Genomic DNA, 18,943 nt, shown 5'->3' with positions numbered 1-18,943 from the left:
GGCATTGTTCTTGAGGAAAATCATCAAGTGTCTCAGTAACAGACATTGACATGTTTTTATAAGAAGAAGCTTTGTTCTCTCAGTTGGAAATGTGAGAGTAAGAGAACAATGGCTTCTGTTGGTAAGGGATAGTCAGAAATACAAAGTTTTCATTCTCTTCTCTGTCTGCTGTAACATTTCCATTCCTTAACTAAGGGACTCACTCCTTCCTTACATAAGCCCTTCATTTAGCATCAGACACTAGAAGGTTGAGGATTGGAGCTGCCAATCTGCAGTACTTACTGTCAAGTCTGGGGTTGCCATCACCCATATCTACCTTGTAAATTCAAAGATGCTATGGACGTCTTTAGTTTTCCATTTGTTTTCATAATTGTATGTCCATGGACTTCAATTATCAATTTCCCTGCATATACTCTCTAAGGCCTTCTGAGCTGCCAGCTGATCCCACAAGCTTTATAATCACTCTTGTCACCATAGCAATTAATGCCAGAGTTGTTTGCTCTCTAGACATCTTGACCTTCGCTATGCTCATTCTGTTGTCACCAGTGTCAGTGATGAGAGCAATTGTGTAGTCACCACATGTTCAGGTTACAATCTGACCCCAAGAATGTTATCTGTGCTTTCATCAAATATGTGACTCACACAGTTCCAGAAACTCACTTGGTGAGAAGCTATCCTAAAGCAATGTCTGGAAACAATTATTGTACAAGTCATAGTCCTATAGTCCAACAGGCAAGAGAGAGCACATAATTTTTTTTATTAGAGAACTTGTAGGCTTACAGAGCAATCGTGCATAAAATAGAGTTCTCATATACTCTCCTATTATTAGTACCTTGTATTAGAGTAGTGTATTTGTTACAATTGATGAAAGCATAGTTTTATAATTGCACTATTAATTGTTCATGGTTTACATTAGGGGTCTCTATTTGTGCTGTGAGATTCCATGGACTTTCAAAAAATATTATTCTGGTAATGTGTATATACAACGTAAAATTTCCTTCTGTTAACCACATTCAAATATATAATTTCGTGCTGTTAATTATGTTCATGATGTTATGATGTTTGTACTACCGTCACATATACAGCCTTTAACAAAACTCCCATAATCCCAAATAAAAACTCTGTACCTTTTAAGCCTTCACCCTCTATTCTCTATCTCCACCCCATCCCCTGATAAGCTGTAGTCTAGATTCTGATTTTATGCATTTGTTTATTCTAATTGTTTCATATCAATGAGATCATACACAATTCATCCTTTTGTGTTTGACTTATTTTACTCAACATGATGTCTTCAAGATTTATCCACATTGCCTCATGTATCAGGACTTCATTCCTTTTTACATTTGCATAATAGCTTATGTGTGTGTATACAATATTTTGTTTATTTATTCATAAGTTGATGGACACTTGGGTTCCTTCCATCTTTTGGAAATTATGAATAATGTTGCTATGAGCATCATCATGTAAGTGTCTGCTCAAGACACTGCTTTAATTTCTTTGAGATATATATCTAGAAGTGGGATTGCTAAATCATGTGGTAGTTCTATACTGAAGTTTCTGAGGAACTGCCTATGTATCCTCCTCAGCGACTACATATTTTATATCCCCTCCAAGAACGAATGAGTGTTCTTATTGCTCTGCATCCTCTCCAACACGTATTTCCCTTTTTTCCTAATAGTAGCCATTCTAATGGGTGTGAAATGGTTTCTCATTGTGGTTTTGATGTGCATTTCCCTAATGGCTAGTGATGTTAAGCATCCTTTCATGTACTTTTTGGCCTTTTGTATATCCTCTTTGAAGAAATGCCTATTCAAGTCTTTTGCCCATTTTTTAATTGGACAATTTGCCTTTTTTGTTGTTGAGTTGTAAGATTTCTTTATATATTCTGGATATTAAACCTTCTTCAGATTTTTGGTATGGGGAGAGGTAGAATCCACCTTTTTTTTTTTTTGCATATGGACATCCAATTTTATCAGCACTGTTCTTTCCCAATTGAGTGGACTTGGCACACTTGTCAAATATCAGTTGGCCATAAATGTGAGGGTTTATTCTGAGCTCTCAATTCAATTCCATTTATCTGTATATCTCTCCTCATGTTATTATTATTTTTTTGCATGGGCAGGCACCAGGAAATGAACCCAGGTCTCTGGCACGGCAGGCAAGAACTCTGCCACCAAGCCACCATTGCCCGTCCCTCATGCTATCTTTAAATGTAATTTTATTATGATATATTCACACATCATACAATGCATCCAAAGTGTACAATCAACAGTTCACAGTATCATCACATAGTTGTACATTCATCACCATGATCATTTTTAGAACATTTGCATTACTCCAGAGAAAGAAATAAAAAGGAAAAAAGAAAACTCCAAATATCCCCTACTCCTTACCCCTCCCACTTACTGACCACTAGAATTGCACTCTACCCAATTAATGGTATAGAACAAAACATCCAAAAATAGATCCATACAAACACAGGCAATAGACCTTATTTTTTCAGTGTAGCTATACAATCATTATCAAAGACAAAGGCTACCGAATTATGTTCAACAACTTAAGGTATATCCTTCTGTCTGTTCTAAAGCACTAGATACTAAAAAGAAATATCTACATAATGAGTCAGTAGTCACAGAAAATTGTTAAATCCTAATTTCTCTGTTAATCTCCTCTCTCTCATTTGCTCTTTTTCTCAATCTTCAGGGATATCTGGGAAATGACTATTTTAACTTCTTCATGCTGGAAAGGGGTGTTAAATTTATGAGGCAGCGGAATGAAACTGGTTGATGTTCTTTAAGAGTCAGGGACCTCTGAGTTAAGGGCTTATCTGTTATCAGATCAATCTGGATACCTTAAGTTTCTGAAAAAATAACTTCCTAAGAAAAAATTTATAAAAGTTTAAAGAGAGCTCAGGGCACTCCCTAGGGATTTCAGGGATACCATTGGTTGGGGCTCAGCATAGCATAGTAGTTACCAATATTTAGCTAAAGCTTGTATAAGAGTAATCTCCAGAATGACTTCTCAACTCTATTTGAAATCTCTTAGTGACTGAAATTTTATTTTGTTCTATTTCTTTTCTCCCTTTTGATCAAGAACCATCATCAAACTCATGATGCCAGGGCCAGGCTCACCCCTGGCCACCTCTGAGCAACAAAAGAGGCTCACTGAGGTGACTCTTAGACATAATTACATTCAGACCTAGCTTTACCTTTGCAGAAATGTTTCATAAGGTTAAGCCTTAAAATTCAGGACTTGGCTTAATAAATTGGAAGTAAATAGAATATCAGGAATTCCCCAGAATGGAGAATTCCCCAGTGGAGAAGTTTAACAGTTCCACATTTTTTCTCCAGTGAAAACTTTGGGTACTGTGACTCTTTTTTTAAATATGTTTTTATTAAGAAATATTCACACACAAACAGTACAACCATATTATACAATCAATGACTCACAATATCATCACATAGTTGTGTATTCTTCACCACCACCATTTTTAGAACACTTTCATCACTCCAGAGAAATAGATAAAAAGAAATTATACATCCCATACCACTTACCCCTTCCTCTCATTGATCCACAGTATTTCAAACTACCCAATTTTTGCCCTTTAATTACCCTCACCTTAATATTTATTTTTTATTCTTATTTTCTTCTTTTACTCATCTGTCCATACCCTGGATAAAAGGAGCATCAATCACAAGGTTTTCACAATCACACAGTCACATTGTAAAAGGTATATAGTTATACGTCTTCTTCAAGAATCAAGGCTACTGGAGCAGTTTCAGGTCTTCCCTCCAGCCACTCCAGTACACCATATCTACATAATGCATAACAGTAACCTCCAGGGTATCCTCCTGACTCTGTTTGAAATATCTCAGTCACTGAGAGTTTATTTTGCCTCATTTCTCTCTTCCTCCTTTTGGTCAAGAAAGCTTTCTCATTCTGATAATATTGGGTCCTGGCTCATCCCCAGGTGTCAGGTCCCCCATTGCCAGTGAGATTAACACCTTTCGGAGTCATGACCCACATAGTGGGGAAGGCAGTGAGTTCATTTGCCAAGTTGGCTTAGAGAAAGGCCACAGCTGAGCAACAAAAGTGGTTCTCTAAGAGGTGTCTCTTAGGCAGAATTATTAGGAGGCTTAGAGAAAGGCCACAGCTGAGCAACAAAAGTGGTTCTCTAAGTGGTGTCTCTTAGGCAGAATTATTAGGAGGCTTAGCGTCTCCTTTGCAAGAATAAATTTCATAGGGAAGAGCCCCAAGATCAAGGGCTCAGTCAATTGAATTTCTTGCCAGAATATCAAGAATTCCCCAGATGAGGAAGTTTAATATTTCTTCTTTCTCCCCAGTACCCTAAGGGGACTTTGCAAATACTTTTTATTCTCTGCCTAAATTACTCTGAGATATATCAGGGCATCACACTAGCCTGTACAAGCCAACAAGATCTATGTCCTATTCAAGAGCCCATGCACTTATGGTGTTCAAGTAAACTAAGCATAAAAGTTAAACTAGGTAATGCACTTTCCAAATTATAAATTTTGCACCAAATTAAGATCTCTCCCTTTGATCTCACACAGAGGTTGAAGTTCGAAAATATGGGCCATGTCATCATTTACCCAGTATTCAGACTCACTTTAGTCCTATCCAAATCAGCTTCACCCATATCTCTAGACAAAGTCTGATCACTTTTTCACCTTTCGTAACAGTTGCTGAATGAGGTAATGTTGGCTTTAATAGCTTCAGTGCTCTAACTCTGAGTCTTAGATGTCACACAAATACTTAAAATTTCAGAGAATGACCAAGTTATATGCAAACTGCTCAGTATCTCATAATTTAGAAATATCAGTTACAACTCCTGAGTATATGTTACTGCTGTAAGAGCTTTACAAGCTAGGATCATTTATATAGGCTCCAACCTAATAACCCATGCTCTTGACTTCAATTCTCTGAGTTTGTATATTCTAGTTAGTCCATATGAGTGAGGCATGATAATATTTGTTTTTTGATTCTGTCATTTTATTCGAGATACTGTTCTTAAGTTTCATTCACCTAGTTGGATGCTTCATGACCTTATTCCTTCTTGCAGCCACTTTGTAGTCCCTTGTATGTAAACACCACAGTTCCTTCTTTAATTCCCCAGTCATTATATTCTTAGGCCACCTCCACCCATTGTGAATCAGGAACACTGCCACCATAAACACCAGTGTGCAAATGTTCACCCCAATTCCCACATACATTTTTCCAGGTATTTATCTAGCCATAGGGTTGCAGGATCATATGGCAATCTCACCCCTAGCCTCTTGTGGAACCACCACACTGTCCTTCAGAGGGGACACACCTCTCAGCTTCCCTATGAGTGGTGACTAGGTACATTTCTTTCTCCACATTTTCTCTAACAGTTGTTTCTCTCTTCATTTTTAACCAATTTTATCCACATATCATATAATCCAACCTAAGTATATAGACATATCTCTGACACAATAAACTATATGAAGACATTATCTTTTCTTCTGCATAGAATCCAGACCCTTCTCTAATGCCTCCCTGTGTTGACATTTGGCATAATGGCTTTGCTACATTTGGTGGAGGCATATTGCAATGTTACTGTTGACTATAGACCCTAGTGTGCATTGATTGTACTTTTTCCTGTATACCATCCATTTTCAACCTCTTGCAATGTTGACATTCATTTGTTCTCCCCATGTAAAAATGTTTTTCTATTTGTACATTTAATCCCCATCATTGTCCACTCTAGACATTCCTAAATTATATCATCTCAATCTTTATCCTCTATCTTTCCTTCTGTTTCATACATACCCCCAACCCTTCTCCCTTAAATGTATTCACATTCAGCTCCATTCAGTGTACTTACAATAATGTAAAAACATTATTGTGCTACCAACAGGTATTATTGTGCAATCATTTCTGAATTTTTATAATCATTCTGTTGCACAATCTGTATTCTTCAGCATCAAATGTCCAGTCTTGACCTTCTTTCTATCTCTTGATAACCTGTGCTCTTAACTTCAACTCTCAAAGTTCACTCAATAACATTAGTTAATATTAGTGAGACCATACAGTATTTGTCATTTTATTTTTGACTAATTTCACTCAGCATAATGTCTTCAAGTTTCATTCATGTTGTTAAATGCTTTATGATTTTATTCTGTTTTACAACTGCATAGTATTCCATGAATGTATGTACCACAACTTGTTTAGCCATTCATCCATTGATAGACATTTGGGTTGTTACCAACTCTTGGCAATCATAAATAATGCTACTATAAACATTGGTGTGCAAATGTCTGTTTATGTCCTTGTCTTTATTCCTCTGAGTGTATACCTAGTAATTGGATTGCTGGATCATATAGCAATTCTACACTTCGCTTCCTGAAGAACTACCAAACTGCCTTCCAAACTGCTTGTACCATTTTATATTCCCACTAACAGTGGATAAGTGTGCCTCTTTCTCCACATCCTCTCCACCACTTGTCATTTTCTGTTCTTTTTTTATAATGGCCATTGTAGTGGGTGTGAGATGATATCTCATCATGGTTTTGATTTGCATTTCCCTAATAGCCAGTGAAATTGAGCATCTTTTCATATGCCTTTTAGCCATTTGTATTTTCTCTTCTGAAAAGTGTCTACTCATGTATTTTGCTCATTTTTAAATTGAGTTGTTTGTCTTTTTGTTGTTGAGTTGAAGAATATGTTCTGGATCCTAAACATTTACCTGTGGGCATAGTGACTTTTAACTGAAAAGTTTAATAAAGAAACTCTTTTCATATTTGTGGGCTAGATTTAGAGATACTAATCTAGAATAGATCCTCCAACCTTAAGCAACTACACTCCTAGGACACCTAGAAAGAGAGAGAAGACATGGCTTTTGTTAAGGGAGCTACAGCCACCTCATGCAAACCAGTTTGGCATTAGATGGGGAAAAATATGCAAAAGTCACTCTTCTCCTGGTCTTATTTCCTACAAGTTCAACCAATTTTCTCCCCATTGGTTGAACCCAACTAGCAGCCAGAAGCCAGGGAAGCACATTCTTGGACATGCAGCAAAGTGGGGAAGAGTGGAGACTGGATCTGGAGAAACCAACAAATAGTATCCAGCACAGCTTGCCGTGGGATTTGAATATATTTTGTAGCCACTTGTGACATCAAAACATATTCACTTTATTATAGTAATAACATTACAAAACTTTAAAAATGTACGTTCATTATAGAATGAAAACTGTCTCCCTCCTCCCACCAAATCCACTCTGAGGAAGTGGCACATTTTTAAAGTGTCTATAGAATGGTTTAGTTTTTCTGACTCTAACATTTGATAGTTTATTTGAATACACTGAACTGTTCAAATATGGGTATACAACATAAAAATGTGGACAGGAGACATTATTAAATATAGCTGAGATTAATCAGATGAAGTAAAGTTGGTTGGGGACTTTAAATGTCAGAATTAAAGAGAAAATTTACGTTTTGACTTTAAGTCTATGGGTGAAAGCTGTGATGGTTTTCTCAGACTAAGACATCAATCTTAGTCTTTGCAAGAAAGAGATGTTAATACTGCATAAGGGCATGAGTTTGGCCTTCAGCTACAATGAGGCTGTAAAATAGAATTGAGACCAGTGTATAGAGTTTGGGCTTTGAATGTACTTCCCTTCTATGGAAAGAGATGCTCAGTTGTCCAGCATAGGGGTAAGGAAGGTTTTCTCTGCTGAGGGCTCTAAATGGAAAAAAAAAAAAAGCTAATGTACCATTAGAAAAACCAAAGGGAGGGCTAAACTCAAGTATGGTGTTATGATTCATTGAACAAAGTACCTGAATTTAGACATGTTCTTGACCTTGATCCACATTCTTGTGTGTGTGAAGTCGTTGTTCATAGGCTTTCTTGAAGATATTAATTTAGTTAAGGTGTGTCCCAACTGAGTGAGGGCAAGTCTTAAGCTGATTACTGGGGTCCTTCAGAAATAATCATAGAACGCTACCAAGAGGAACTGGAAACTCAAGTTAATGAAACCTGGAAGGGAAAAGAGAGGAATCACATATGATGGCACATTCCTTTCCTAGCTGCCAAAGCAAAACCATACAGTGAGTTGACTTATACAACAGGATTTTATGGGCTCACAGTTCTGAAGCTGGAAGTCCAAAATTGAGGTGCAGCAAGGTGATGCTTTCTCCTTGGATACTGATGTTAGTTCTGCCTGGCTGTTGATGATCCTTGGATCCTTCTTTGGCTTTTCCATCATAAGACAATGTATATGTTAGATCTTCTCCTTTCTCTTTTCTTTTCCATCAACTTCCACTAGTTATTCCTCTCCATGGCTTTTTCTGCCCATGCCCAATTTCCTTTACTAATAAAGACTTTGACCATATTGGATTAAGGCCCATCCTCATTCAGTTTAGGCATACTTTAGCTAATAACATTCCAAAGGCCCGGTTTACAAATGGGTTTATACCTGCAGGGCCAGGGGTTGGGACAAGGCATGCCTTTTTGTGGGAGACATGACCCAACACACGTGAAAAGCAAGAAACCTCAAACGTCACCAGCAGAGCAGCACTAGAATGTTATAGCCTACAGGAAAAAGTATCTCTTGACTAGTGCCTGATTGTGTAGTTGTCCTAGCCAGTAAATTCCCATCATTTAAGTAAACCCATTGTGTAGGATTTGTTATAGCAGTCTGGAAAACCAAGGCAGTTTCCCAGATTTGTACTGAGTTGTGTGGAATTCTTAAATTGAGAAATTAATGTGGAGACTGGTTCCATACTAAATAATCCCTTGCAGAACACTAGCAAAAGTCAAATTGTTCTTTGGGGACATTCTACAAGGTAAATGAGGCTCATACAGAGGGAAAAACACACTGAGGATTCAATCAGGGATGATTATTATATGCAGCATGAGTAAATGCTGTATCATAAGGTACAATTAGCAGAGACACAAAGCAGGAGGATTATCTCCCCAGGAACATAAGAAGGAGCACTATGAAAAGGTCTGTTTATGTTTGAGTGAATGCAGTTTTCCTGGGCATGTCTTTCAGGAGTTCTTGTGGAGGTGAGCCAGTTTAGCTTTCCATGCTCAGCTCAATGCTCTTTCCCTTGTTTTGTTAATGTAGGGGCCCTCTATGCAGTCCCCTCCTCTCTACTTCTTAGATTCTATTCTGTTCCTGAAATATATCTTCTGTCAGCCATGTGTTCTGCCAGTTTCTACCCAAACCACTGCCTCTGAGGGACACATGCAATCAAATCACTTTGAAGGTTTTCAAATCTGATCCTTTTTTGAGATCTACGACATACTCACTGGCCCTCCTTCCACCTTCCACCCCACCCTTCCTACCCTTTCTCTTTTATCTCTTTATTTCTATGCCTGTACATAGAAGAAAATTTGGTGACAATAAGAGATCACTCCTCGGCAGGACATTTCGGCAATTCTTGTTTTTCTCTGACACTCTATGGCTGTTTCCCTCCATTATTTCTTACCAGATTCTGTTTTGCTTTTGGCCACTCTCACACATAATTTAGAATTTGTAGATTATATTCGTTTTTTAGGCTCACTGAAAATGGATTTTTCTGTTCTTACTTTGTGTAATGTCTACATCTGTAGATATAAATAGAACTGTTTTCAGATATAAACAAATCTAAATTTATAGATATAAATACATATATTTATTACCATTTCTTTAAAAATGCTCAAGATATTGCTTTTGTAAACCTATTTTAACTGCAGCTCTGATGATTATGTTGCTCACTTTTTTTCCTAATGATTGCTCAGTTTTTTTGAAAGTAGAAAGGAATGAAAAACGAAATGATGCATCCAACAGTTATGCAAATTAGATTCAAATTAAAACATTTTTACATAAAGTTACTTATTTGGTCAAAGGAGACTCAACCTTTAACTCTTTTCCTTATATTTCACATCTTGTGAAATTATAGTAATCTATCTTCCATCATTCATCTCTGGGGTGTGCTGTAAAAAAGGTGAAGAAAGCATGTGAATAAAATATAATGATCAGACTGTAGGGATGCTGAAATGACATTCTTTGCTTCAGACAAGTGATTTTGGAAGAAGTGCATCCCTTAGGACAATAGATATTTCTAGTTTCTTAGTCTGAGGATATTTTTTGCTGACTGTGTCAAAAAACGGAAAAGACAATTTAATGTGCACATATATAAAAATCTTACACTGACAGAAGACAAACCAAATTCAGTGACACATCTATACTTCTGGTGACTCAGGTGAGACAATCATTAGCTTAAGTAAAGAAGCCTTTAACATCAATGGGCATTGTTAGTTTTTTGAAGGCAAAGAAATTCATGGAAAGCCTTGATTCAGACTGATAAAGAATCAAAAGAAGCAATTGCATTACTTATTAGCTCTTATTTCGAATGTGGCTTGCAGAGTTACTTAGGTTTTGAGATAGAGGATATTATTTTTGTGGTGAGCTGAAGAAGAAGATAGTCCTGAGGATTTGCGCTTTGGAGAGAAGGAATCTGATTTTTAAAAATCAAGATGATCAAAGGATTGACAGTTTGGAATGCAATGCCTTCTTCATGAAGATGCAACATAAAGTGAGAAATTTAGACATATATTAGAATAAAGCAAACTAGTATTCAAGAAAAATAAGGTCTCTAAATAAATAAGATATTCAGAATTTAACAAAGTAATTGTATGGAAGATGAATAAAGTTAAAAAAAGTGCAGAGCGACAGAAGGAAGATAATAGGAAAATAAATTTGTTGGGAACGTTTTGTTAAATCAAGCGACTGTACTCTACCTACTGGTTTCTTGTCTTTAGCATATGACTCAGGAGAATGTCAAATAGCTAAATATCTTCCTGGGATGCAAAAAGAAAATTTTGTTTCATAATGCAAGCATGTTAATGGATAACTTTGCTCAACCTAGAAACCTTTTATAGAAAATCACAGGGAAGTCTCAGTAATTGTTTAGACTGCAAAAGTCTTACAATGCCATAGACACTCTGTAGACTATAATATATCTATAATGATATTTCCTGTAAATATCAGTGATGTGGGTGGGCAATTTTTATCACACTTTATACTATACTTCAAGAATGACTTTGTAATGTGGGTCCTTCACTATTAATATCAAAAAAAGAAAAAAAGAAGAAAAGAATCTATTGTTCCAATTGTGAATTTTAGATATTTCTTCCTATAATAGATCTTAGGGGCAAAATACCAGTAACCAAGCAGTTCTCTTAAAAAATAAACAAACATACTCTGGGGAAAGAAATGCCTTGGAGTTCAGGAAATGGAATCAGAAGGAGAAGAATAACATATACCAAAGTTCAAAATGTCTTTATCCTGTTAAGATGAATCAACTGCGCCCTGAAAGAGACCTCCATCAGCAGGTCAACAAGGAAACTGTTGCATTATAAAAGGAAATTGTTAGCATTTTTTAGAAGTCACATTTAAGAGTTGTATTAACAGCATACTTGCCTGTCACAAAATTGGATTCAAATGCATGTTTTACCACAGCAATAAGGAAAAAAAATAATGAGAGGAGAAAGTAGAAACTTTACATTTAAATTGATTAGAAATAATGTATTTGAGCTTTTAAAAGCTAACATAATAATTGATGTGTTAAGCTATAATGTACTTTAGAGCCACATCCCATTCCAGAATGAATGTAGCCTAAATTTAGGATCCACTTCTCCAACATTGTCTTTAATTAATTCCCCCTCACATATCCTCTTCTCTGCCAAGTCTTGACAGATTTCTTAGACCGCATTCTGCCGCCTCCGCCTCCACGAATTTGCTCATACTGTTTCTCTTTCAGAAAGTTCTCATTGCTCTATCAGCAGGTGACTCCTACCTTTAAGATCAACCCACTTAAAATCTCCTTTTCCCTATGAAATCTTCCTGGATATTCCCTAGAAGGAAATATCTTCTTTCATCTGAGTTTACACTGCACTCCATTTGTAAGTTTTGACAACATTTAATGCATTTTACTTTGCTTTACAGGATTTTATGCATACCTCCTCTCCTCTGCTAGATGGGAAGATATCTACGACAGGAGTCTGGCCCTATTGACATTTACATGTCCACAATCACACAGAGAAGCGCTCATGCCTAGTGGATACTTGATGAATGTTTCACGGTCCATATCAGGGCTAGAATCAATACAAACATCTGAATCTTCAAGTTCTTATACCAGAACTTTCTTCCACAATATAGGTCTTGGCTTGTTGGTTGGTTAGAAAGACAATATAAAAATTACACAAATATTAAGATGGACCAATGCATTTTGCTGCCATGAAGAAAAAATTCAAAGAATCACTGATGCTTCTTTATACTGAATGTTGATGGCTGTAGTCTCTCTCTCTTTTTCTAAATGCTATAAAGAAATCAGCATTATCATAGCCTGGAATTTTAAAGAGATCGCTTCAATTTCAGGCAATAAAATTATCAAGGCTTTGTATATTAAGAGCTTTTGCCACTTTATTCATGTATCATTTTCATGACATTAAATTTTACAAGCAGAGGGGAGGGTAGAACACTCAAAAATAAAATATGAATTGGAACAGCAGAAAGTAAATATAAAAATAGGAAGTGGTGAATAAATAAGGAGAACAGTATTGAAATATATAAAATATGAAATATCAGAACCAAAATAATCTGACATAATTGCTACTGTAGGGATATTCTCCTCTCAAAACTTTTGAAAGTCTTTCTCATGGTAAAATGGATCCCTTAATCGCCAGGAGACAATGATAATTATAAATATTCAACAATTATATTACTAACAATGAATCTTCACGTGAGTTGAATGCAAGGCCAAGGGAAAAATCCCACGGACTTTGCTCTTTTGCTTTTCAATAAAATGCAATTATTCTGAATCATGAGAGGTGCTTTATTTGTAGCAACTCAATTGAGACATGATTCAGTAAAGAGAGCTCCTGTTCACTGGTACATGTGCAGAGAAAGAATTTTTAAAAAAATGAGATTCTAAGGTGTGAGAAAATTGGGGAAGGAAAAGACTTTTCTTTATTTCCTCTTTACTTGGTAGGGGGTGGAGGTGCACTTAGCAAATGAAATGATAGGTACTTTGTGGGAGCCTGATCACTGCAGGAAATATATTATCAGTAGGCTTAGCACTCCTGTAATAAAGTCTATCTAAACAGGTGGGGAACTGGCCCATGCTCCAGCATAGCTGTCAGTAAGCCCTAAGACATGGGCTTGGGTCTAACTGGGGTTGGATTCCAAGGGAGCATACTGACTTCTTCCTCCCTCTCTCCAGCTCCCCTCTTCTGAGACTGTTCAGACCTTCCACACATGGAGGTGAGGAGCAGCTGCTACTGAGGTCCATTTGAGGATGAACTTTGGTAAGAAACTCTTACCACAAGCAGCTCAGGACTCCTGTGGCCCACACAACCAGAAGAAAACCAAGGGCTGCATGACCTTAGCTTTCTGGGTCATATGTGTATGAAGTCTGCCACGAAAATCAGTTTTAGAGCTAAAATTACTGAAAAGAGTTGTCAGTTATCAACAGACCATGGAAATGAGACGTTCCCCTTGACATCTCTTTGTGCTTAATTTTTCTGTGCTTTTAAACATGCTTCTGTCATTTGATATAATAAAACACTAATGGGTCATTCTTTGATATTCACCTTTTGTCGATGAGAAAACCGAGCTTGAAATAGGATTAGTGGCTATATCAATGCAATAAATAGAAGAACTTTATAGGAATATAGCCATTATTTAAAGCCAAGGGTTCTGATTCCAAATCGAGGGCTTTTTATACTACAGTATGGCTATATGCTTAGGAGTTATTTGGTTAATGTGTCTAATGAAAGACTGAAGTCCAGGTAATTTGAGGGTATCTTGGGTTTACCCTATTTTTCTTTTTTGTCCTTAATATGACATATATTATCCACCAAGCAGGGATTAGGAAAAGAAAATTTCTGAAAGTCAAGTCCCACAAAATATACTTCTAGCTCTTCTTCTTTTCTTATCACATTTATAGAATTAAAAATTTCTAACTGTTTTAGTCTTAGCTAGAAATTAAATGGAAAAGTTTTTATCAGGTGTATATATATATATATATATTATAATATATATACACCACAGTATAATATATATTTTTCTAGTATATATGTATATATCACTATTTCATATTATCTCACAATGTTAGATGTTTTGCATGGTATTTCATTGCACAAAAATGAAAAGTTGGGGCCCCTAAACCCATTTTTTTTTCGGGGGTGCATGTTGGTCCAGAAATAGAACTTGGGTCTCCTGCATGAAAGGCAGGCATTCTAACCACTGAACCACCTGTGCACCCACCCCTAAACCCATTTTATAGATAAAAAACAGAATTGAAAAGAAGCTAACTAGTTAACACATAATTAGTAACTGTAGTGGGAAAACTGGCTCCAGAGTTCGTTTCTGTTTTGTTTTCAGAATACCTTGATTAAGGAGGTTTTACTCCTATTTTATTTCTTAGTAATTCCTGGGAAAATTTCCTTTTGTGTATGGCACCTCAGCAACCTCTCCTTTAGGTTTATACAGGTCACTTATAGAAGGCAACTGCATCATAATCTAAAGAGGTTTGCCTGCCCAGAGATGCTCCCTTCTCTTCTTCCACATTTGTTAGACCATTTATTTCCTAAAGTAGTTTTTAAGACAAAGTTCATTAAGCTGAATCACAGCAGGTGGGGAAAATGGGTTAGTGCCCTTATTCTAGAGAATTAACTTTTTAAGAACAACTATGATTGAAGAATTTGAAGACCAATGATTTGGGCAGAAAAGCCCTCAATTTATATGGTCACATTTCCCTTCATATGTTAAAGTTGGTCTTTTCCCAAAAATTTACCTTCTGAGTATTTGAGTCACTTGCTCTGATGGAGTCCCAAAGGGTGGGGGGGGGGAGTTGTTGGTCTAGGGCTGGATCAAAGAAGGTCTGGGGAGGGGGAGCTGCAGTGTAGTCCCTGTGGGAAAAGATATTAGAGTTGAAGCTGGATAAATCTAAACCAGGTTGTAAGTTCAAAAGGCAGCAGCAGATGTGAAAATGAGGAGATTTCCAATTTATGTAGGTGGGTAGAACTAGAAAAGAATCAAAATGTGGACTGAAACACTGCCAGAAACATCCTAGAAAGTTTTTGAGATAGGGAAAGGAGTATTTATGACTTATTTCCATTAGTTTCTCTTATAGTTTATATATTTTGAGGAGAAATGATAAAGGGAAAGGTTAAAGATGAGTATACAATTTTTATAGAGCCTATTAAATGCTCAGTAAGATATATGCATCTTAAATTTGTTTTAAAACTTTTTATCTAGAAATTCTAGTGATCTTAAGGAAAAACTTTCCCTAAGGCCAATATACCTATTATATGTCCTTAGATAAAAAACTGAGTTTAGCTTTGACACAATTAACATAGAGTAACAAAGATAGATGGCATGAAATGAATGAAGAGAGGAAATAAAATAAATGTGTTTTGATATTTAGATTTAATTTTTCCAAGGAGTATTTCTCCATAAATTTGCATAAGTGTTGGTGAGAATTGTTTTATTAGAAGTATTGACATGACGTTCAGGATGGTTTCTTCTCTTAAAAGAAAAATATATCCATCAACCAGGGAGACCATTTTCAACTGTACACTAAAGGAAGAAAGTAGTATTAGTTCAGTGCTTAAATTTTTCTTGACGGGAATGAGATTTGATAATCTCTTTCATATTTGAAGAGAGTGATGCAAAGTACATTGAAAACCTCTAGAAAACAGCTGCTGTCATCCAAGTACATTAGCTGAACATTCTCATGAGTTAAAAGACATCAAAGTAAAAAAAAAAAAGTGGACAAAAAGACTATGATAGCTTTGGTAAGCTATCATGACTTTTATTTGACTAGCATTAACTTTTCTGCATGCTTGTACATCATGCCCCCGAATCCATCTAGTGATTTTAGATTTAGTCCAGGGCAACCTCAAATGTAAATGTTGAACATATATGAACACTATAATAAAAGAAATCTGTGTGATTTTTTTCACTGTAATAAAAAAAATCAGACCTATTAATCAAGTCTTTCTGAGAAGTGTACATTCTTCTGCGGTTTCTTCATTACTTATTAAGTCTCCAGTCTTGGCCAGAAGCAAGCATAGAGAAGCCAAACTACAGGTTTTTCTCTCAGCTATACATGGGCACATATGAACTTTAACAAAATTAAAATAATTATGTGTTCTAAGACAGAATCCAGTTTTCCTTAGAAAACCTAAGGGGAATTAGATTCAGATGAGTGAGGAGGGGAAAACAGGGAGATGTAGAGCAGGGAAGAAAAAGGAAAAGAAGGGAGACTATAAGAAAGAAAGCTCGAGAAAGTAAGGGAATAGAAAGGAGAAGGCACAAAAAGCTTCACAAATATGTTGGATCTAATAATTCGCCACATCCGTCATTTTCTTCCACATATATTTTCTCCCTTATTATTAGATTAAATTTTGTTTTCTTCCTATCCACTAGAGTCATTTTCCAGTTTCTGGCTCTTTGGGGGTGAACAGTAAATAAACCAAACCTAAATTATTTCAGTAGAATTCTAATCACTAAGCCTAACCCTCTTGCTACAAAGTTCATATCCCTAGACTAGAATAGGTTAGTATAAATCTCATACACAGAACTGAAGGATGGTATTAATTCCACCCAGAAAAATGCAAGTGTCGACCAAGATGTCAGCATAAAACACTCCAGTGTTCTATCTTCCTATAAAATCTTTGAACAAGTAGGAAAAATTGGCAGAACCATCCTACTCAAAATTCTGGAAAATAGCTAAATGGTTGCAATAGTTGGCAAGAGTCGAATAAAAGCACATCTTATACATGGTAAGGAAAGCTCAGGTTACTCTTGTCACCTCTTGCACCCCCTTCTTGAAAATGTGGGGGCAAATTGCACTCTCTAGAGAGTGTGCATATTGGGGCGCCTGTATGTAAGGGCCAATCTATATGGTATCACTTGAACTACTGAACCAAGAAATTCATCTTTGGTTTGCCCCTCCAAGAACTTACACTGCAGGCAAAAGCAACTCAGAGAAAGTAAAAAATAAAATTAAAATTAAAATTAAAAAATAAAACAAGAAACAATTAAGTCAAAGCAGGCTGTGGCAAAGGATTGCATTTTTTGTCATGCAATAAAGCACTTGGGAGGGGGAGAAAGCCAATTTCATAGAGAGTAAAAGTAAAATTAGAAATTAAAATTCCTGTAAATGGGAGGAATTCCTAAATCTGTGAAGAAGCACAATCTCAGGGCAGGATGCAGGCTCAGAAAAGACAGAGAGGACACTGCACTTCACATTCATCTTGGGCTGATATTGATAGGATAGCTAAACTCTATAAGAGAGCACCATCCAATACATAACCAACTTGCAAAGATTTGAAAGATATTATTTTGCTTTGGATTGTTTGTTTTTGTTAGCCCCTGGCACTCAAGAAAATCTCTGTTCAAACATTCCAGAAAGAATTAGTACCAACTCTCCTCAAACTCTTCAAAAAACTCCAAGTGGAGGGAAAGCTACTTAATTCATTCTATGAAGCCAACATCACCCTCATACCAAAACCAGGCAAAGATATTACAAAAAAAGAAAACTACAGACCAATCTCTCTCATGAATATAGATGCAAAAATCCTCAACAAAATTCTAGCAAATTGAATCCAGCAACACATTAAAAGAATTATACATCATGACCAAGTAGGATTCATCCCAGGTATGCAAGGATGGTTCAACATAAGAAAATCAATTAATGTAATACACCACATCAACAAATCAAAGCAGAAAAATCACATGATCATCTCAATTGATGCAGAGAAGGCATTTGACAAGATTCAACATCCTTTCCTGTTGAAAACACTTCAAAGGATAGGAATACAAGGAAACTTCCTTAAAATGATAGAGGGAATATATGAAAAACCCACAGCTAATATCATCCTCAATGGGGAAAAATTGAAAACTTTCCCCCTAAGATCAGGAACAAGACAAGGATGTCCACTATCACCACTATTATTCAACATTGTGTTGGAAGTTCTAGCCAGAGCAATTAGGCAAGAAAAAGAAATACAAGGCATCAAAATTGGAAAGGAAGAAGTAAAACTATCACTGTTTGCAGACGATATGATACTATACGTCGAAAACCCAGAAAAATCCACAACAAAACTACTAGAGCTAATAAATGAGTAAGGCAAAGTAGCAGGTTACAAGATCAACATTCAAAAATCTGTAGTGTTTCTATACACTAGCAATGAACAAGCTGAGGGGGAAATCAAGAAACAAATTCCATTTACAATTGCAACTAAAAAATAAAATACTTAGGAATAAATTTAACTAAAGTGACAAAAGACCTATACAAAGAAAACTACAAAAAACTGTTAAAAGAAATCACAGAAGACCTAAATAGATGGAAGGGCATACCGTGTTCATGGATTGGAAGACTAAATATAGTTAAGATGTCAATTCTACCTAAATTGATTTACAGATTCAATGCAATACCAATCAAAATCCCAACAACTTATTTTTCGGAAATAGAAAAGCCAATAAGAAAATTTATCTGGAAGGGCAGGGTGCCCCGAATTGCTAAAAGTATCTTGAGGAAAAAAAACGAAGCTGGAGGTCTCACGCTGCCGGACTTTAAGGCATATTATGAAGCCACAGTGGTCAAAACAGCATGGTATTGGCATAAAGATAGATATATCGACCAATGGAATCGAATAGAGTGCTCAGATATAGACCCTCTCATCTATGGACATTTGATCTTTGATAAGGCAGTCAAGCCAACTCACCTGGGACAGAACAGTCTCTTCAATAAATGGTGCCTAGAGAACTGGATATCCATATGCAAAAGAATGAAAGAGGACCCGTATCTCACACCCTATACAAAAGTTAACTCAAAATGGATCAAAGATCTAAACATTAGGTCTAAGACCATAAAACAGTTAGAGGAAAATGTAGGAAGATATC

General features: G+C 36.3%; 1 long non-coding RNA gene across 1 annotated transcript in view; it reads left to right on the top strand.

Moving 5' to 3' along the window:
• LOC143689664 (uncharacterized) overlaps window positions 1-13,598 on the top strand; it is a 41,276-nt gene extending 27,678 nt beyond the window's left edge. Inside the window, exon 5 of the long non-coding RNA XR_013178871.1 lies at window positions 13,251-13,598. This is a non-coding gene — a long non-coding RNA (uncharacterized LOC143689664). The remainder of the gene's footprint in view (window positions 1-13,250) is intronic.
• Window positions 13,599-18,943: the final 5,345 nt, after the last annotated feature.

This window comes from Tamandua tetradactyla, chromosome 7, assembly GCF_023851605.1.
Source record: "Tamandua tetradactyla isolate mTamTet1 chromosome 7, mTamTet1.pri, whole genome shotgun sequence".
In the NCBI taxonomy this organism is placed as follows: Eukaryota; Metazoa; Chordata; class Mammalia; order Pilosa; family Myrmecophagidae; genus Tamandua; species Tamandua tetradactyla.
This window is presented reverse-complemented; position numbering and strand designations above follow the sequence as displayed.